Below are 22427 nucleotides of genomic sequence, written 5' to 3'. Positions count from 1 at the left end.
ACTTGAGGGCGCCTTTACACCACAGCCATTTTACTGGCACAGATCTGAAGCCTGGCCCATGACCCCAAAAACAGATTCCAAAACCGGAATTCCCAAGCTTGGCAAAATATTCCCTAATCAGCTTCCAGACGTGTCCCCCTCCCTCGCCGCACCCTGAGACAACTTTCCAATTATGTCCCTTTATTGCCTACAGCCTAATTCGGTTGCAGATCGGCAGCCGGGGTGTGGGGGCGGGGCTTCAGGTGGAAGCGCTATTATTTGTGTCCGCCATCAAAAATTTTCCCCCACTTCAGAACAGAACACCGTCTATCTCCCCAAATCGATCCGCAAAGGCGACCTGTCGCATCAACCCGCTAACAGCCCGCCCAGGACTCGTGAACTGCCTAGCACCGCAGAGCCACCAAAAAGCTGAGCTGCTGGGAGGCACCGCAGCTCCACCCACCCCCAAGAGGGAGGAACCCGTGTGCGGGTCTCACCTCCGGTCAATAGAACCCAAATTATATCTTATAGACCGATCCTCTCCGTTATCTTTCCACCAAATCGATGTCCAGACACTTACCGCCCTGCAAAAATCCCGAAAAAGCCCCGCCTGGGAGAACCTCCAGCCGTGCCCAGCTGTTTCTTCCCAGGAGAAATCGCAAGGCAAGTTCACTCAGCGACCATCTTGCTTCCCTGACCATACAGTTTTGCCGAAAATGAACTTTTAAACACGTACAAATATGTAATTACTAACCAAATCATGATTTCTAGAACCTTACAAGACTTTCTTGTGCCTTCTTCCAATACTTCATAAAAGGAGATTATTCTGACCTTAATCACCATCTATTAGTTTTGCCTATTTTAAAAGATTATTTTAAAAAATCATATAATCACAGCTTAACTTCTGTAGCTCAACATTATGTCTATGAATTTCATCCATATATTACATGTAACCATAGTTCATTCTTTTTTAATTGTTGTGTAGTATTCCATTGTATAAATACAATTTATCCATTCCACAGTTGTTTATTCATTCCACATATTTTGGTTGTTTTCATCTTGATAAAATCAGAGAACTATGGATTATTGTTGGGCATAAAATCTCCATACGTGGAGTAACAGTATGTTCCATATTTCCTGTTCCCACTCTACACCTATATTTCTGCCATAATTATAATAGTGCCTCTTCTGCTCTTAAAAATGTCCTAGTTTGCATGATAAATCATATGGTAACCCTACTTATAGAGAGCTGAAGATCAGATGATACAGATAACAAATATATTTTTTTCTGAAATGAAACACCAAGTATAGCCACCACTTACTCTCATAGTAGTTGACTGGGTCTATATAGGAGAAATTAATTAGAAGAGCCTATAAGAATTCCATGCACTGGGTAGTAATGTTAAGTAATCCATTATTACAATGGCAGCAATTTATTGGAGAATAAGTTTAGAACTCCATTATACAGATTTCTTAAATTAACTTCATTTTAGGATAGTGTGAGAATAATCAAAATTACAGTTAAAGCTACAGAACAATTTCTTTCCCAAAACACTGTTTTGAGGAGCTTTGTGGGAGGACTGAATGTTAAATTTGATCTCTCTGAGGCCTATTCATATCACATACACCTACCACAAAGCCAAAAGAACAGAATCCACATCAGGACATTTTACTGAAACCTTTACCAACATCACCTGTTTATCTTTTTTCCTGCCCTTATAAAACTCTATTTTGAGACATCTTATGACTGGACTTCATTTGGTCATTTTTCTTTTATTCAGTGCATAATTAATACTGTTTTAAATTATTGATTTCATTATTTATTTGATATGCACAAGACTTTTAAATAACAGGATTTTTCCCAAATTTACTTCCATCTCCATCTCTCCTCTAGGCACTAATTTAATAAATGATTTCCATATGCATTATGCATTTCATTCATCACCAATGAACTGTGCATTGAAATACCTGTTTCTCATTTCTTCTTGAATATATTATATATTCTAGAACCCAAACATAAGTGTTGATTTTTACTGTTATATAGAAGTATCACAGATGTAATTTGTTTCCATTAAAACTGTGTTGCTAAGGATTACTTTTCAATCAGTTTCTTAAATTTAGCCCATATACAATAGAAGGCATGAAAAATTGGCAAATGGTAAGATCTCGATGGTCTTATTTAACAAGGTGTTAGTGTGGATTCATAGCAAAGGTATTAAATGGATTTGGGACCTCAAAGGGTGTTTGAAGAGACCATAGATAAAAGCAGGAAGATTCACTAGACAGAAAATTATGAATGATGTCTACTTACCTGCCTTCCTGTGAAAGGAAAGTGAATTTGGAAATGCCCTTTAAACCAGCAATGGAAAGAAAAGATGCTTTACTAATTCAAATAACATATTATTGCAAAAGTAGCTCACTGAATATGCAGAAGTTAGGTAGGGAAGGCATTGGCAACATTTGCAAAAATAATAATGAAAGTTCTGCTTTCTTCTGGTTAGTGAGATTGTCTCTTGAAATGATATATACTCTAAATGAAGAATTTACCTTTAGTATCATTATGCTATAATACAATATTTACTGGGAAGCAAATTTGGCTCAATGGATAGAGCATTCTCCAACCACATGGGAGGTCCAAGGTTCAAACCCAGGGCCTCCTGACCCCTGGGGTGAGCTGGCCCACATGCAGTGCTGATGTGCACAAGGAGTGCGGCGCCATACAGGGGTGTGGCCCCACATGTAAGGAGGTGCCCCGTAAGGAGAACAGCCATGTGAGACAAAAGTGCAGCCTGCCCAGCAGTGGGGCTGTGGAACTGCACACATGGAGAGCTGATGCAGCAAGATGATGCAAAAACAAAACAAAACAACTCATAGATTTCCGATGCCACTGACAAGAATACAAGCAGACACAGAAAAACACACAGCGAATGGACACAGAGAGCAGACAATTGGGGGGGGGAAGAGAGAAATAAATAAAAAACAAATAAATCTTTAAAAATATATATATAATACTGATAAAAACAGATAATATCTCATATTTGTTTATACATTTACCAGAAAAAGTTCTTTTGTGTCCTTTGAAATTCTTTATTATTTTTTGTTGCTGCTGCTGTTGCTCTTTGCCATCTTGCAATAAAAAGCTAACAGGATCTCAGGCTTTATAGAAGCCAAATATACAATTTGGTTTTTGTCACATTTCAATGTATCTAGACATAAAGTCAGTTTATACAGGATAAACAAGGTGCTTCTGTTCTGCATTGAATTTCATTAAATTCATTTTGCCCGTCAGTCCTTTAAATTAAATTCAATTGGTCAAGCTTCCAACAAAGGATCATGGAAATAAATTTTAGCCTGAACCTCTTCAGGAAATGTTTGTAATTTCATTATTAAATGCTGATATTTTATAGGGTACATTGGTGTCTTTCACTGAATATAAATTTGTAGACCCAATATCTGCTTATTTTTAATCAATAATATTTCTAAACTTGTTAATGGCACTAAAAAGGCTGAGATGGCTTTCATGGGGAATTACTTGATACAAGGTAACTAAACCAAACTCTCTCTGTCTTGAAAACATGAAAACACCATGGACAGTCTTCATCCACGAATTCTTGACTTCAGTCATTCACATATGTTTTGGGCACCCATCGTCCCCTTCTCTCATGATTCCTTGGACAAGATTCCATGCATTCCTGAGGTTAATGCACCTCATTAGTTAGAATCTTCTCTACTTGCGACCAACCTGGATTTTCTTAAAGAAGAATAGCTTTTCTTCTACCAAAAGTATCAGGAAAACATGCTGAGAAAATTATATATTTCCAGGAAAACATATTTAATGATAAACAACATCAAGAACTACAGGAAATGGATCCTTCATACACTGGTGGTGGAAATGTAAAGTGGTGTAGCCACTTAGGAAAATAATCCTGCTGTTACTCAAAATATTAAGCTCAGAGTTACCATACGACCAATCCTGCTCCTAGGTGTGGACCCAAGGGAAATGAAAACACATATCCACACAAAAACTTGTAAATGAATGTTCTTAGCTGCCTTAATTATAACAACCAAAAGGTATAAACAACCCAAATGTCCATCAACTGATGATATATAAAATGTGGTATATGCATACAATGGAATATTATTTTACCATTAAAAAGAATGTACTTTTGATATTTGCTACAAGAGGGATAAACCTTAGAAACGTTATGCTAAGTGAAAGAAGCCAGTCACAGAAGACCACATAGTGTATAATTCCATGACTCCATTTATGTGAAATGTCCAGACTAGGCAAATCCATGCAGACAAGAAGGAGATTAGTGGTTGCCTAGGGCTGAGCTGGGGGTTGAGTGGCAGAAAGGGGAATGACTGCCAATGGGGTATGAGGTTTCTTTTGGGGATGAAAAAAATGTTCTAAAATTAGTTGTGGTGATGGATACACAAGTCTGTGAATATGCTAGAAACCATTGAAATATACACTTAAAATAAATTAATTGTATGGAATTTGAATTACATCTCAATAAAACTGAGAGAAAGGGGAGAGAAAGCCACAGAGCAAGAAGCTGAAGTAATAAAACCTGGAAAAGAAAGGAGAGACCAGCCAATGTCACCACATGCCTTGCCATGTGATAGAGGAGTCCAGGATCACCAACAGTTGGACTTCAGGAAGAAGGCATCATTTTGATGATGCCTTGGTTTGGATGTTTTCAGGACCTCAGAACTGTAAGCTTGTAATCTAATAAATTCCTTTGTAAAAGTCAACACATTTCACGGTATCTGATAGAGTAGCTTAGCAAACTAGAACAAGTTACACTGTTTGAGTATGTGCTATGGAGCCAGAGAGACCTCAGGTCAAATCTCAGCTCTGTCAATTAATAGCTGGGTAACCTTGAACTGAACATTTAACTTTATTTAGCCAGACTGATCTGGCTCAGCTAATTCCTATCTATACAGCAAATACATTTGGACTGTTCAAAGTGTTTCTCTATTCTAGAATATTTGGGTCATTTATGATGCTTTTGACAAAGATTTTAGACTTAAACAATGAAAATGGACTTTTAGAAAGCCAAGTTTAACCCATTTCATTAAAATGTATGTCTTTTAAAATTATAGTAACTGAAAGAATATATAACCATACCTATGGACACCATGGTAGGAAAAAATGAGCAGTTATAGCAGAACAAGATGCAGTGTCAAATTCATAAGCTGTATTTCTAATAATGGGTTTGTGTTCAGTGACATAATCAAAATATTCTATTTCTAACCTGATTGGTATAAATAAGGTAAATTGTGAATTTGTATTTCACAATTTCACAAGTGTGTTTGAATTTAATAAACTTAATATTTTTTGTCAAGCACTTAATTTTAGAATCACAAAGAAACACACCAACAATCATTCCTCTTTAATTTGTTAATTGTTGAGCAGAGGTCAAGAGACATGCAACATGTGCTTTGGAGTTGGACAGACCTGATTCAAAACTCAGGTTGGCCTTTTATATGCCATGTGACTTTGACAAGTTACTTTATCTTGGTTAATCTCAGTAGCAGCAAATTGACTACCCAATATCCATTCTCTTTTCTTCCTTATACACAAACCCCATTTAGTTTTTGGCATCAATGTGCCAAGTTAATATTCAATTTTCCCTGGCTTGACGCTAGCCATTGAGATATATGAGGAAATTCTTGAGAGGGGCTTCCAAGAAAGATTCTCATCCAGGAGCAGAATCACCAGGCAATCAATTTTAGCCCTTTCTCTTTTGCTTCCCCCTTTGTTTCTGGTGTAGACACATTACCTGGACTAGAAGCAGGTATATTGTACATGAGGACACACACTATACAGTAAGATGGCAGAAGATTTCTTACATACCATGGAGCAAATGCACCATCCCTAGACATTAACCTCTGAACTTTTGATATATGGAAAAACCTAAAATCTCATTTGCTTAAGCCCCTTTTTTCTAGGTTTTCTGTTGCTTTCCACAGAGCACATTCTAATAGTCTCCCATTCTGATATTATGGCATCATACTTAATGTTATTTGCTTATCAAAATATTTAGCACATGGTAAATGCTAGGAAATGTTAATTACTAATGTTGTTTGCAGGGATTCTATCAAAAGCCTTAAGAGGCATACTTGAGATCCCTAATGTCTGAGGCAAGACATGAGTTGGGGAGGGACAAGAACCCAAATATAGAGCTATCAATTTTTGGAACTATTTAGTTTTATAAAATCTGTTTCGCTTCTAGTTGCACCTTCACTCAGCAGGGAAGGCTTCTACATTACACACTTAACATTGGAGCTAGTGCTATTTTCCCATAGTTTTGAACACGTCAATAATTAATTGATAACTTTTCTGTTAGTGTGGGCAATTAATGGGAGCTATACAGCTTTTGTTATATCAATTTTCCTGTATCTGAGGAGCAAAAAATTGATTTCACAAACTTACTGGTGTGTATTGATCCAATACCTATCCCTAGGTCCTTTCTATTTAATGCTTTTGTGCAGTCACTGGGAAAATTCTCAGGACTGTCAAATGAAATGCAGTTCTGTGGAGTTTTATCTATTACACCACTTTGCAAGTATTTTTGGTATCAGTAATATATTTTCAAGTTTGGAGATCTAGATATTTTCTTTCCATATGTTTTCATTTCTGGAAAATAAAAATAGGAACCAGCTAAAAATTATCTTTCATTAACTAATGTTCCTCTTAGTCTTCCTACCATGTGGGCCAACTGAACTGGTGTCTAAACAATTTCACATCAAAATAACCAATCAGTCCAGCTATTCCAGAGAGCTTGTAGGATTTTGTGGGTTTAAAAAATGAACACATTGAATATTACAGGATGAAAGAGGGATCCACAGTGAAACAATTATGTCCTTAGAGACATAACAGGAGTTTCTGCCAGGAGCTCTGGTGGTCCCACTCTCTGAGTAGGCAAACTTAAGAAAACACTTGTATGATGGAGACATCTCAGTTCTGCATCTGCCTCACATTTACCACCGGGCTTGCTCATCTGTTACAACTTCCCCAAGCCAATCTCTTTCTTATTTGTATGTGGAATAGAGGCATTCCCTAAGGAAATACACAAGAATGAGGTGTTTTATGGGTGCAGTCAGGATGTAACAAATGACTTACAGCAACCATCTGAAATGTAGAGGTTTTGCATTTTCTAAGTCCATTTACTAGACTTCTGCTATACTTTGGAGACTTAAACAAGACCCTAATGTTTCATCATGTCTGGAAAACTCTAAAAGATGAACTTTTTATGAAGTAATAAGTTTCTCTGGACATATCTGTTGCTTCCAGGAAACCATAACTATGATGGTTATTAAATGTAGTGGGCTAGTAGAAATGTCCTAGTGTTTCAGCTGCCATTAATATAAATAAAAGGATGCCAAGGGTTATAGATGACCCACCTTAGTTTCAAGGGTAAACCACTGTCACCTTTTGCCTGGTATGTATTTTGTCATACCTCAATATTTAGCAAGAATTATATAGAATAGAGGCCATTTTTAAAAAGAACTGCTATAGCCCAAACAAAAAATTTCAAATATATTTAATAGTAGGCACACTTAACTACAGTTAAATAATGAAAGGTAATGTAATAATATCCTAGCTCATTCCCTATCTCTGTGAAAACTTCACTTTTATTATTAAACTAATTCTCTTAATGCTCAGGATGTATCACCCCTACTCAAAATCCTTTAGTCCCTCCTTAGTAGGCACTGGGTGAAGTCCAATCTTATCATGGAACCCAAGACATGGTAAGCTGCCCTCTCCCGACATCTCTAAATTTAACTCCCCTACATGGACTAAATCTTCTCAGTCAAATTCTTCAAGTCATTGTTGCTAGAACAAAATGTCAACATTCCCTTAGGAGTTTGTTCACACCATTCTTTCTACCTGTTCACTCCTCTCTGCATGTACAAGTGACACTTTCCTTCTAGACTTCCACAGATGGTGCCAGAGTATGGTGATGGTAAAGTATCACTTTCTCAATAATTATAGCTATTCTTATTAGCTACAAGACACTGTGCTTGGAAAATCCTCACTTAGGAGAATTCCCAGCTTTGGTATTAAGAAATCAAATTTGAAAAATCACTTCAAATTCTTACACATTTCATTCACGCAGTCCACATATATTTATCAAGTGTCTATTCTGCCTAGAAATCTTGGCCAATAGTTTCAGACATGTTTTAAAGCATGTTAAGTATGATTTAAGAGATATAAAATGTAGACATTAGTGACACGATATTATTCTCTAATCCACAAATTTTATTTAAATTTTGCCAATGTCACAGTGATGATTTTTATAGCAACAGAAAATCCCAAAGAATGCTTGGCATTCAGTTCTCAGGTTACTTTAATCTTTAATTTGGCCGAGTTTTGTATTTTATGACCTCAACATTTTTAAAGGTGTAATCCAGTTATATTGCAGAATGTCTCTCAATTTGGATTTGCATAATGTTTCCTTATTTTTAGATTCAGATTGTGCATTTTTGGCAGGAGCATCTCAGATGTGATGAAATGATGCTGATTTATTCCCAATGCATCCTATCAGGAGGTACATGGTATTGGCTATTCCCGTGATTCTCATGTGGAAGAATATAGTGTGATTCTGGAAGTCATTCTACGGGAGTTTACATCCCAACTCAGTGTCTTTGCATGTGCGTGTGAAACTTTATTTACAAAATCAAAGGGTGAGTTGGATTTTGCCCATGGACTTTTGGTTATGCTAGGAGAACCCTCTGGGTCCTGGGCTTCTAGGTTCTTGACTTATGTCACATGAAAGAATTTAAAGACAGCCATAGAGTAGGAAAGGGAGTAAAGAGTTTATTAAGAAACAAGAAAAGAATGGATTTTCCTAGATATGGACTGCAGCGTGCTGCAGGGTGAGTGACGCAGGCAGAAGGCTCACATTAGGCCTTTTAGAACCTTGACTCTTCCCCCTTCCAAATGTTGGAAAAAGCTCCAACCTTTTGCTCTTCTGATTGGTTGCCTTATGATCCCCACCTTTTAGCTCTCAGAGGCCCAATGAGGAGGCCTCTTTGGGGTTATCTGGGGCATCTCCTTGACCCCGGAAAGAGTTCGAAGTAGAATCTTGTAGCCAGGTCTTGGGAAATCTTTCAAGCAGCCTTGCCCTCAGGAGGTTTCTGGGTGAAGTCTCACGGCCATGTTGTTCGTCCGCCATGTTGTCTGCCACGTCTTCAGCTGTGACCCAAGTCTTCCCTTTCCCTATGCTAGCCTGCCCCGGTTATCCACTCCTAGCCCAGGCAATAGAACACAAGAATGGTAAGTAGAAAATGCATCTTAACAAAGGATGCCACATTATAAATATTTAGCAACTGTCTTTTTAAAAATGCAGGTCCTTTCCTATTTTTTACAGTTTGAAAAATGTTTTTTCTTTATTAGAGAAGTTGTGGGTTTACAAAACAATGTGGTACAGGATTCCCATATACCACCCCACCACTTGCATTGCTGTGGAACAATTGTTACAATTAATGTAACATTTGTAACAATTCTGCTTCATACTAAGTGTAAGCAGATTATTAGGAATATAATTAACCTCCCTGTGCCTCAGGTTTCTCATTCATAAAATGTAAATATTAATACCTGTCTTCCAGGTTTGCTCTGAGGATTAAAACTGTGCCTGCCCCATAGTAAACACTACATGTCATCATCATTAACTAGTCCCATGTTTTTAAATATCATCATAAAATACCTCTCTGGTTCCAACTTTTCCTTTATTCCAAAAATATTTCCAGCAGCCAGACACAAAATGGTGACTAGTATCTAATAAAAATCTCAAAATTAACATTAATGCCTATCTGAACACTTTACATAGGTCATGTCTACAGTTCCCCCCACTCATCCCATCTTCCTCATCTCAGATAACAGCCAAAAGGCTCTTGTTCTATTTCCAGGGTGCTTAAAGCAAATACATGAAATGGGTCAGGTTAAACAATGGGAATTTATTTGCTTATGTTTAGTTTATGTGCTTAGATTCTTTTTTTTTTTTAAATTAGAAAAACTGTGGGTTAACAGAAAAATCAGGTGCAAGTACAGGATTCCCATATATCACCCTACCACCCATACTTTCCTTTGGTTTGGAATATTTGTTACAATTGATGGTGGCGCATTTTTTATAATTATACTATTAAATGAAGCCTGTAGTTTAACTTAGGGTTGCTTGTTTGTGTAGTGTATTTCCCCAGATTTTAAAAAATTTGTATTCTGTTACCATATATACAATCTAATTTGTCTCCTATTAAACATATTCAGGCATATATTACAGTGCTGTTGTGTTCCCAATGTTGTTCTATCATTATCACCATCCCTTTCCAAAATATTTCTATCCTTTCAAATAGGAACCCAGTACATTTGAAGTAGTTCCCATTCCATATCCCCACCACAACCCCTGGTAACCTAAATTCTAGGTTCTGACTCTATGAGTTTGCTTATTCCAATTTTTTCAAATCAGTGAGATCACACAATATTTGTTACGTTTTTGTCTGGCTTATTTCACTCAACAAGATGTCTTCAGTGGCCATCCATGTTGCTGTATGTATCAGAATTTCTTTCCTTTTTAAGACTGAATAACATTCCATTGAATGTATATACTATATTTTATTGATCCATTCATCGGTTGATGGACACCTGGGTTGCTTCCATCTTTTGGAAATTGTGAATAATGCCACTATGAAGATCAGTGTGTAAATAGTTGTTTGAGTTCTTGCATTCAAATTCTTTTGTAGTATATACTTAATTGTGGAATGTCGGATCATATTTTAGTTTTATATTTACCTTTCTGAGGAACTGCCAAAATGTCTTCCACAGCAACTGCTCCATTTTACATTGCTAGAAGCAACCAATGAGTGTTACTATTTCTCTGCAACTTCTCTAACATTTGCTATTTTCCAGTTTTTCAATAACTGCTGTTCTAATGGGTATGAAATGGTATCTCATTGTGGGGGTTTTTTGTTTTCTTTTTATTTCTTTCTCTCCCCTTCCCCCCCTCCCACCCACCCAGTTGTCTGCTCTCTGTGTCCAATCACTGTGTATTCTTCTGTGATGGCTTCTATCCTTATCAGCGGCACCAGGAATCTATGTTTCTTTTTATTGTTTCATCTTGCTGTGTCAGGTCTTCGTGTATGTGGTGCCATTCTTGAGCAGGTTGCACTTTCTTCCCACTGGGTGGTTCTCCTTATGGGGCACACTCCTTGTGCGTGGGGCTTCCCTATGCGGGGGACACACCTGTGTGGCATGGCACTCCTTGCACACATCAGCACTGTGCATGGGCCAGCTCCACATGGGTCAAGGAGGCCCGGGGTTTGAACCACATGGGGCTTCCCATGTGGTAGGCAGATGCCCTATCAATTGGGCCAAGTCTGCTTCCCTCATTGTGGTTTTGATTTGCATTTTCCTGATGGCTAATGATGTTGAGAATGTTTTCATATGCTTTCTGCTTATTTTTGTATCCTCTTTGGACAGATGTCTGTTCAGGTCTTTTGCCCATTTTGTAATTGGGTTGTTTGCCCTTTTGTTGTTAAGTAGAAGCATTTCTTTATATATGCTGCATATAATTAAGACACTATCAGGAAACAGATGTGGCTCAACCAATTGGGCTCCTGTCTATCATATAGGAGGTCCAGAGTTCAATGTCCAGGGCCTCCTGGTGAGGGCAAGCTGGCCCACATGGTGAGTTGGCCCACACGGATTCTGGCCCATGCGGGAATGCTGCCCCATGCATAAGTGCTACCGTGTATGGAATCCCACCCAGTGCAGGAAAGCCTCCCTGCACAGGAGACCCAGCTGATGCAGAGAGCTGGTGCAGCAAGATGATGCTACAAGTGACACAGAGGAGAGAAAATAAGAAGACATAGCAGAACAGGGAGTTGAGGTGGCACAAGAGAGTAATCAACTCTCTCTCACTCCGGAAGGTCCCAGGATCAGTTCCTGGAGCCACCTAATGAGAATACAAGCAGGCACAGAAGAAAACACAGCGAATGGATACAGAGAGTAGAGAATGGGGGTAATGGGGAGTAGGGGGAGAAATAAATAATAAAATAAATAACAACAACAAAAAGACACTATCAAGGCAATGCTTTCTTCCTGAAGATCAGTTGCTGGCAATCCTTTGTTCTTCTGTCATACTGCAAGGCATATGGCAGCACTGCTGGTCTTTCCCTTCTTTTCCAGGATTCATTGATTTTAGATTCTTGCTGCCATGGCTTTCTACATCTCTAAATTTCATTCTCTCATAAAGGACTCCAGTGGTAGACTTAAGAGTCATCATGATGTAGGTAGGTAGCACATGAACTGAAGTATTCTCATCATAAGGTCCCATTTATAATGGGTTCACATCCCCAGGAATGGATTAAATTTAAGGACATGTTTTTCTGGGGTACATACAGCTTTAAACACCACACCTCTCTACTTGGAATACTTCAAAGCCAACCTTATCTTTCCGAAAAAACCTTTAGGCTCTAGGTAGTATTGTCCCAGCTATCTCCACAATCTTGCATCTCTTCTTTCACTCATCATTCATCAGACCCTTACTGTTTCTCCTCCCAGAAGCTCTTGTCCAGCAGATATCCAAATGGCTCATTCCCTCACCATCTTTCAGAGTTTTGCTACAATCATATCAGATAGAACTTCTCCATCCTTCTATATATTTCTTCTTAGACCTGATCACCAATTGGTATATTATATATTTATTTTTGTTCACTCTCTTCTCCCTCCCACTCTCCACCCAATATCTCTGACTATAAATACAAGGAAAGCCTAGGCTTTGTCTTATTCACTGCTCTATCTTTAGTGCCTGAAACACTGTCTAGCACAAAAGAGGAAATCAATTAATATTTTCTGAGTTACAAAATGGGTACCTTCTTTACCTGGAATATTCTTTAAAGGTAAAGTAGCTTTATCACAAGGATACAAATACATCATAGAAGTTAGTTATCCCTATTTAATAACCTAGAGATATCTCTATAAGACAGCCATTGCTGGCATAAGAAAATTTCATTTTGATTTAGAATATATGTGTCATGCAAACCACACCATTCTGAAAGAAAGATATTTATTTCTCAATGTTCACAAGGCAATAACAAACACTTTTGCTGAGCCTTTAAGAGATGACCAAGTTCAGAACTATAGAAGGAAGTACTGATTTGGATCTTAAAGCTTTCTACCTACTTAGAAAAAAAAATGCGTACATCTCTCATCTACTCAAGTAACTACTAGCAATTATTTCTGAGTTAAAATACACTAACACAGCTATCAGCTAATGAATAGTATATATTTTGTGATTTATGCTCTGATTTCTTGCTGTTTATTCTGACCAACCTTCTCAATTTTTTTTTTTTTTTTAGAACACACGGGAATCTGTGTCTTTTTTTGTTGTGTTATCTTGCTGTATCAGCTCTCTGTGTGTTTGGTGCCACTCCTGGGCATGCTGTGTTTTTTTCGCGCTGGGCGGCTCTCCTTAGGGGGTGCACTTCTTGCTTGTGGGATTCTGCTATGGGGGGACACTGCTGTGTGGCATGGCACTCCTTCTGCAGATCAGCACTGCACATGGGCCAACTCACCACATGGGTCAGGAGGCTCTGGATTTGAACCCTGGACTTCCCATGTGGTAGGCGGATGCTCTATCAGTTGAGCCAATCCCGCTTCCCTCACAGCCTCTACTTTTAATCTCCCTTTATAGATAAAGGAAAACATTTTTCTTTTCCATTTTCCTCCTCCCAGTTGCCCCTTTGTCTCATTTGATCTCATTTTTAGTTTTTTATTTCTGATAGGAAGTGGAATTTTCTGTATTCAATTTACAATGGCCTGTATCTTCATCAATTTTGTTTCAGTGATACCGAAATCTTAAAACTGATAACTGCAGCTGGTCAGAAAGTATTTCTATAATAATAAGGTAGCAATTTCTATGTTCATTTTTTATGGGAAGTTTTTTTTTAAAGCATGTATTTTTTTCCTTTGCCAGCTCACTGATGCCAGAAGAAATTTCTTGGTTTGATAATTGCCCAAATGTTACAAGACGTTAGGAAATAGAGACTGTGATTTTCTTATTTTCTCTAAGAAATCTCAATCACAGTTTTTTATAAGGCAAAATAATCACAAGCTGCCAGAGCAGCGTCCAGCAAACTATAGCCCTGGATCAAATCCAGCTTTGGGCTTGCTGTGGAGGAGTCGTTTCATTTTAAAGGGTTGTAAAGAAAGAATATGCAACAGAGACTATATGAGGCCTAAATTATTTATTACCATGCCCTTTATTTTAAAAAGCTTGATGATATCTGTTCTGAAGTGTAGTCTGAAATTCAAACTTAGGATATCTTTTGCCAAGAAAAAGTGAAAATATCACTTCTATCACAAATACATATCTGGGAAGATATACTAAGTGCAGTGATGTACTGGAACTGGTTCATAATAGTAAGACCAGGCTGGCCATATCCAGGAAGCAGCTATCAGTGGCAGTGTTTACACCATGAAAATTAGCAAATGCTACAAATAGTGCTTTGGGGAATTATTTATTTTTGTTTTGCTCAGTTTTGCTCAGTTTATTGTTTCAGACCGTTTATTAGTACACAATTGACAATTTCATCCTTACATGAATTATAAAGTTATTTCTATGATAGCATATTGGAGTTGAAATGATCTTGCACAAACCTCTGTCTAATCCCAGTGAAGTGGTCCTTGGCCTTTCTCATCCACTTCATCTGACTGAAAGTCTGCTTCTTGAAAAGTAGCCCTTTCTATTAGGGATTTGTATAACAACCACCGTGGACTTCCATTTCTGTAATATTGACTAAAAATCTTGCTACAAAATTCAGAAAAATTCTAGAAGAAGTATAGCAAGTATTCTTTTAGAAGCATAACTTCCATGCCTTCCCCTTGATAAGGGACATGAGATGAGCCTTCCTGGCACCAAGGGATATTAAGAAGCACCAATTAGTGATGCTTCTTGACCAAAAGGGGGACATACTGAATACAAATTATTTCTTATGGCTAAGAGATTTCAAAGTGAATCAAGAGTTATTTCCAGAGGTTGTGCTTATTAGCCTCTCTGAAGGATCTCACTTCTGCCACAGAAAACAATGCCTCAAGCAGGAGTGCTCCAAAGGGCTCTAGAGACATCTGGACCCAATAAGTAAGGCAGACAACCCCAGGAAATTGGCACCCCATCAGTAGACCTTGAAATATATGATAACCTATCTCCCCAAAGAATCAGAGTTAGATTCATTTGTAATTAACCTACACTTGGTTCTTTTGCCCCTTTTATTTGAACCTATAATTAGCACTACATCTATTAAATTTATGTCCCAGAGGCTTAAATCTTTGGTATGTTCATATGCCCAAATCTCAGCAGAGTTGCAGCTAAATACCTGTTCTCCAGTTCATTGAACTCACCCAGGACAACTAACAAGGAAATGAGGATGGACAGCTCCCATCCCAAAACCCGGAGTATCTACATCAACAAACAAGACAGTTCCACCCATCTTTCCCATGGGATCTAAGCCCCCTCTCAATCAGAAGCAGAGTGGGCATCATTATCCCCAAATCTTCAAGATTGAGGAATGAACAAACATAAGGGGGGAATGTAACTATGGACCAAAGTAGACTTTTTATTATTCTAGTAATGGAAGAGCTTGTAACACTGATATAAAGGCAGTGGTCAACAGAGGTTCTGAGGGGAGGAAGAAGGAATAGGTATAAAATGTGGCATTTGAGGGGCATTGGACTGGTTCTGCATGATATTGCAGTGGCAGATACAGGCCATCATACACTTCGACAAAATCTATAAATTGTATTTGTAGTGTGTAAACTGTAATGTAAACTATAGAACATGGTCAGCAGCAACACTTCAATATTTGTTCATCAATTGTAACACTAATGAAAGATGTTGTTAATGGGGGAGGGGTGGGGTATATGGGAATCACCTGTATTTTTGATGTAATTTTATATAATATAAAACTTCTTTAAAAATAAAGAAAAAAAAAGCATAGCTATATGAATGCATTTGTCTCCCTCAAGTAATAAAACCCACAAGAAAACTGGAAACCAGATGATCTAGTGAATGAGCTGAATCCATAGAAGCTGTATGGAGAGTTACTAGTCTCAAAATCAAAGGGCTTAGAATTTAAAGTCATTCAAATACAGGAGAGGAGAGGGTGTTAACATTCAGGTTCACAGTTGAAGGCAGTACATTTTGGTCATTAATAAATCAGTGAAAAGCCTCTAAATGACCAATCATCCAACAAATGGTATGAGTTAATGAGAGGGAATGATAACTTTCTAAGGTTGAAATCTGATTGGGAAAACAGTCTTCCCTGAGAAGTTACAGGCCTGTGTTTCAAATTTGCTCGCTCTGGGTACTGCCAATCAGTAAAATGAACATAAAAGGGCCAGTGATACTCAGTAAAGACATTTGGGAGACACAAATGCAAACCTCCTTTAAAGGATAAAGGTCTTCTAACGACAATCGCGCAAAACAGAAAGTTACTGAACACTAAAGGATATAACTTACCTGAGAGCTTGCTTCTTGCAGGGTAGCCCATATGGTCAGCAGACTGACAAAAACAAAACATTTTAAATAAAACTGCAGGGGCATTTGAATCTTACTGGCCGTTGGATGGGACTGCTGCCAGTTGGCGTGTCCCGTGGCGCGAGAATGGAAAAGCGCTACCGCCGGTCCCGCAACTTCTGCCAAGACCGCCTTGTAAAATGAATGAAAATTAATGTGGTGACACACAGAATCTCGTTGATGTCAAGTGGAATTTGTCAGAGAGGTAAAGAAGAAGGAGTTTATGGTTTTCTATAGAAGACATCAGGAAGTAAGTGAAGAGAGGTTCTAAACTGAAAACCTGTCTTTGCAAGGAACCTGGTGCTTTAATTGGATATGTTGCACCCCGATGTAAAAAGTTATTATCACTTTCCATGTGGCCTTCAGAGAGAATGTATTTTCCAGATTACTGGCAATTTTGGGTCATTTCGTTGGAACCATCAACCTGTTCAAATAAATTACATCTAATTGTTATAGACAGTCCTTACCATGTGCCATTTGGAATTTATTGAGCCTAGTCCAACATATAGTATATTATGAAGTCCTTGTAGTAAGAATGCTTGGTTTCACAGAAACGGTTTACAGTTTCAAGCAATAAACGCAGGAGTGTTTTTCTTCAGATGCATGTATGCAATGATAGTGATACATTTCAGAAAGAGATGTTGAGAATGGAATTCATATTCCTGAAAAAGATGTGATTTGGGAACTAGAGGAAAATGCTTATTGAGAGCTTTTGCAGCACCATGAGCCTTGTGATGTCCAAGGATGTTGCTGTAAAGGGCAAGAATAGAATGCGCCTGACAGCAAATGAGAAATAAAACACTGTCAATGTTGTGGTTCTAGTGGAACCCATTTAGACTGTTACTCACCACAATCATGGGAACAAAATTGGGAGTGTTTGGAATGTGGAAAGTATCATCTACAATTCAGGGGATTACAAAAGAAGCCAAAAAGCACACTTAGCCTAATTCAAATAACATTGATATTACTGATTGTTTGTTAGACGAGTCATCACCGAAATTACTCAGTCACCTGGAGCCCAGATCTAATGAGAACACCCCTGGAAGTCCCACTGGTCTGGAAAGGAGCAAGGAATCAACCTGTTAAAAGAAGGGAAAGCAGCAAATTTAGAAGAGTTTTTAAACTGTATTAATAGAGTTAGGATACCCAATTAAAAGAAAAACTAAAAGATTATATATCAACAAAGCCAATATATGGAATAATGCCTTAGATAGATTCAGAAATGAAAGCTTTAATCCTGTATACTCAATTGAAATAGCCTATGTAAACGAAAATGATAAATTTGGCCAAGAGCATCCTGGATCAAAACAAGAATTTCTGAGTCTTTCAGTGCAGCATCTTGAAAGCCCATCATTGTTTGAAGGGTCCTTGTCAAAGAACTTGTCCCTTAATGCTCAAGATAAATAGTACAACAAATATGGCTGACTTTAACTCAGCAATAAATGAATGCTCTACCTACCTACAGCTTATTGGATGTCTTAGACATTAAGTGATAAATATATGTTGGTAAAAGATATACTTTTTGACCGTGTTATTAAGAGAGCCCAAACACCTTTCGAAAGTTTTAAGCAGGGTCTGAAAACTCTGCATTTTAGAGAAAATTCTGACTTCTCCAGAAGCATTTTGCAGCATCCTCTATCATAAATGTTATAATCTTTCTGTGAAAATTCTTAGTGATCTTTTTACAATTTACCCATTGTCTACCATAAAACTTTGGGATTTTGGAACAGTTACTTACAAGCTATTGAAAATTGTAAATCTGCAACAACAATGGAAGATATTCTTATTTTTGCAACTGGTTGCAGTTCCATTCCACCTACTGAATTTAAACTCACTCCTTCAATTGAGTGCCTGCATATGGATTTTCCTATTAGAAACAAGTGTAGTATCTCTTCCAATAACTAATATGTTTAAAGAATTTCAAGAAAATATGGACTTTGCCATAAAAAAAAAAACACTTTAAAACTAGAAAAAGAAGAAAGTTCTCACTATGTGGGACATTAAAATGTTTCTTTGAACAAAGATTTTTCTTTTAAAGTTGCTATTGAGCCTTTCTTTTGTTTCAGAAATCTGTCCATCATCACTTTTGATCAAACTTGTCAGCTTCTAGGTCCAATAAGATTTATATGTACGTGAAGTAATGCTTTGGCCATTTAAGCTAAAAAAATTTTTTGTTGAAGTGTACTAATCAAAATTGGTGAATTTTTCATTGTCTTAATATACATGCTTCATAAATTTCAATATAAATACTTACAGAATGACTGTAAAGAATTCTTGAAGCATAGGAGTATAATATATAAGGAAAAAAAGTTTTGCTATTTTTGAAAATTGTTAGCTGGAAGATGCCACAATGATTTTTCTCTCTTTATGCAATTTTCAAATTATTTCTTATTTTCTTTAGCCTAAAGTATTTTGTAGAAAAGCTAAATGGATAATTCCTCTTATATAAATCAGAGGTGTATACTCTGGGCTGTATGTTTATGTGTGCTTTTCTAAAATGGCATGAAGTAGGTTGTTAAAAATGCTTGAAAATTATTGATTTGTATTAAAACAGAATCATACTGCAGTTAGATTATGCATAATGGGAAATATTATTATATGAAAAGGAAAATTGCACAATATTCTGAAAGCTACAGACATTCCATTGGCTTGAAAACACTTTAGAGATGGGTATAAAATGTATTTGAAAATATCTTAGAAAGTGTGTCTTTTTTTAAAGCCTTGACTTCTTTTTTTTTTTTTTTGATATCCAATGTGTGGTATTAAACCACAGTTATGCCTGATCCCTAATCAGTTTAGGTATCTGAATGATCTCAGTAGATTGTCATAAGGTAGGTTAGGCTATTTGACATTTATTTATTATCAGGATGTTTGTATGATAGGTAACCTGGCACCATAAAACTAGTTATTTTCTCTGGCTTTGAAGGGTATCTGTTATTACATAAGCAATGTAGAAATAAAGTAAAAACAACAACAACAAATAAGCAAAATGAAAAATCCACTCTAATCTCACCATACAGAGAACTACTGTGTTTGTGTATGTCCTTCTATAAATTCTTTAATACAATATTTGTATTTCCTTTCTAAACTCTTTAAAAGACATGTCAGATAGATTTAAATATCAATAATTATATTAATAGGAAAAAGAAATTGAAGCATAAGTTATAATCAAAAAGGCATAATCACAAAAGACCTGGGAAATTTTAAAAAGAAGGAAGTTAGACTCCTGGAAATAAAAAATACATCCTCAGAACAGGTTTAGTACCTTTGAATATGTATGTGATGAAATTACCCAGGAATGAGCACAGTTAAATAGAAGATAAGGAAGAAAAGTTAACAGACGTTGAAGATAGAAGGAGAAGGTCTAACATATGAATTAAAGTATCTGGGGGAGAGGAAGCAAGATGGTGGCTGAGTGAACTTGCCTTGCGGTGTCTCCTGGGAAGAGGCGGCTGGGCACCGCTGGAGATTCTCCGAGGCCAGGCTTTTTTGGGATTTTTGCAGGGCAGGAAGTGTCTGGACATCGATTTGGTGGGAAGGTAATGGAGAGGATTGGTCTATAAGATATAATTTGGGTTCTATTGCCCGGAGGTGAGACCTGCACATGGGTTGCTCCCTCTTTGGGGGTGGGTGGAGCTGCGGTACCAGCGTGGCGGCTCCACTTTTTGGTGGGTCTGCGGTGCTGGGGAGTTCGCAAGTCCTGGGTGGGCTGTTGGGGGGTTGCGGATCGATTTGGGGAGACAGACGGTGTTTTGTTGTGAAGTGGGGGAATTTTTGATTGCGGACACAAATAATAGCGCTTCCGCCTGAAGCCCTGCCCCCACAAGCCCGGCTGCCAATCTGCAATGGAATTAGATTGTTGGCAATAAAGGGACGTAATTGGGAGGCTGTTACAGGGTGCGGCGAGGGACGGGACACGTCGGGAAGCTGAGTGGGCAATATTTTGCGAAGCCTGGAAATTCCGGTTTCAGAATCTGTTTTCGGCGTTTCCAACCGGAACCCAACCCACGGATCGGGCTTCGGATCTGCATCATTAAATTGGCTGTGGTGTAGAGGCGCCCTCACATGCCCGTTTTGTGGGATCACAGGGTGGGAGCTGTCCAAAAGCTGAATTGACGATATACCCACATAAATAAACCCTAGTGAGTAAGTGAATTGCAGGGTTCAGACATAATGTAGAGTTTGCGGATCTGACTTACCCCATAGGGTTGGCACACAGCTGTGGGGATCCCGGAGGGCTGTGTTACACTGCGGGGCTCCTAGGCTTCCTGTTGACCAGAGTTGAGGTTGCCAGGTCTGAATCCCCTAAACTCTGGTGGCCCACACCCCAGAGTCTCACACCTCTTGAGCCTTCAATATCTCAGACTTTCCACCCCTGAATCCATCATGCCCTGAGGTCCATCTGAGGTACTTGAATGCCCTAGCCTACAATGTTTGCATTTTTTCTTTATCGTTTCATTTTGTTTTGTTTTTATTTTCATTTTATCTTATTTTTTTTTTACTTTTTTTAATGTCCTGATTGCTAATATTGCATTATCCCCTAGTCTTTTCTCCCAGCGTATCCCCCAAAGTCTTTTTTTAAATTCAGTTATTTAGGGTTTTTTTTCTTGTTGTTGCTGTAGTTGGTATTGCAATTATGGTTCGTGTATATCTGTTTTTTTCTTTCCCCTACCTGTTCCCCATCCTCTGCCCACTCCCCTTTTTCTTTCTTCCTTTCTTCTCTTCTTTCTTTTTTTTCTTTTCTTTTTCTGTATTCTCTCTCCCTCTTGTACCTCATTTTCTACTTATTTTATTTTAACTCAAATATACAATAGGTGCGGCAGGGAACACCTCACATTTGCTTGGTTTTCATTTCTGTGTGAACTGATTTACGCTACCTACACTATCCCCTTTCCCCTACATCTTGATATCCACCATCATCTACTGTCTCTCCTATATTCCACCTCCCACCTCCCTTTCTTTGATCCACAAAGTGTCTAACTCTTAATTTCTAATACATTTGTTTTGTTTTCTGTCTGTTATCCACTCTTGAATCTATTACCTTTCTTTTCTCTTTCCCTCTCTCATGGAAACAATAGCTTTTTAGCTCATACCATATTCCTCCCATATTCAGTCATCTACCTCATAATAGGTACTCTACCTACTGCTATAACTCTACACAATTTACATTAATCTAACCTCCATCCTCCCAGATCTCATATTCTTGCTTTGTTAACATATATCACCAATATTACTTTACACTTTTTCCTTGCTTACACAATTGCCTTTCCCCGGCACTAATACTTTCCTTTAAAGTGAACTTAACCAACAACAAGAAATTAGAATAAGAAGAACAAAGTAACAAAGAGAAGATATAACATGCAAAAACAACAGCTAATTAATCTTCAAGAGTAGACAAAGAAGCTAAGGAAATGATTAAACCTATCAAGATAAAATGAAGACCAGACAGCAACAAAAATCTACAAACCAAACCAGTAATCAGGAAAACATGGCTGAATCCAATCAACAAACCAAAAATCATGACGGGGAACAGAACTTTGCACAAGCAATGAAAGATCTCAGAACATTTATCACCGACAAATTTGATGAAGTAATGAAAGAGGTTAACAACATGAAGACAACACTTGGAGGGGAAATTGCAGACATACGCAAAAAGATAACAGATGTGATGGGAATGAACACCACAGTTCAAGAAATCAAAAATACACTTGCAGCAAATATCAGCAGACTAGAAGAGGCAGAGCAGAGAATTAGTGATGTGGAAGACAGTACATCGGAAATCAAACAGATAGTAGAAGGGGTCGATAAAAAGATAGAGAAAATCCAGCTAGGACTTAGGGACCTGAATGACAATGCAAAATGCTC

At 37.8% G+C, this 22427-nt stretch overlaps 1 pseudogene; it reads left to right on the top strand.

The window, feature by feature from the left end:
• Positions 1-16742: 16742 nt before the first annotated feature.
• On the top strand, positions 16743-18566 carry LOC131276669 (G2/M phase-specific E3 ubiquitin-protein ligase pseudogene; annotated as a pseudogene).
• Positions 18567-22427: the final 3861 nt, after the last annotated feature.

Source organism: Dasypus novemcinctus, chromosome 30, assembly GCF_030445035.2.
Source record: "Dasypus novemcinctus isolate mDasNov1 chromosome 30, mDasNov1.1.hap2, whole genome shotgun sequence".
Taxonomy (NCBI): Eukaryota; Metazoa; Chordata; class Mammalia; order Cingulata; family Dasypodidae; genus Dasypus; species Dasypus novemcinctus.
The sequence above is the reverse complement of the archived record's forward strand: the minus strand, read 5'-3'. Positions and strand labels throughout refer to the sequence as shown.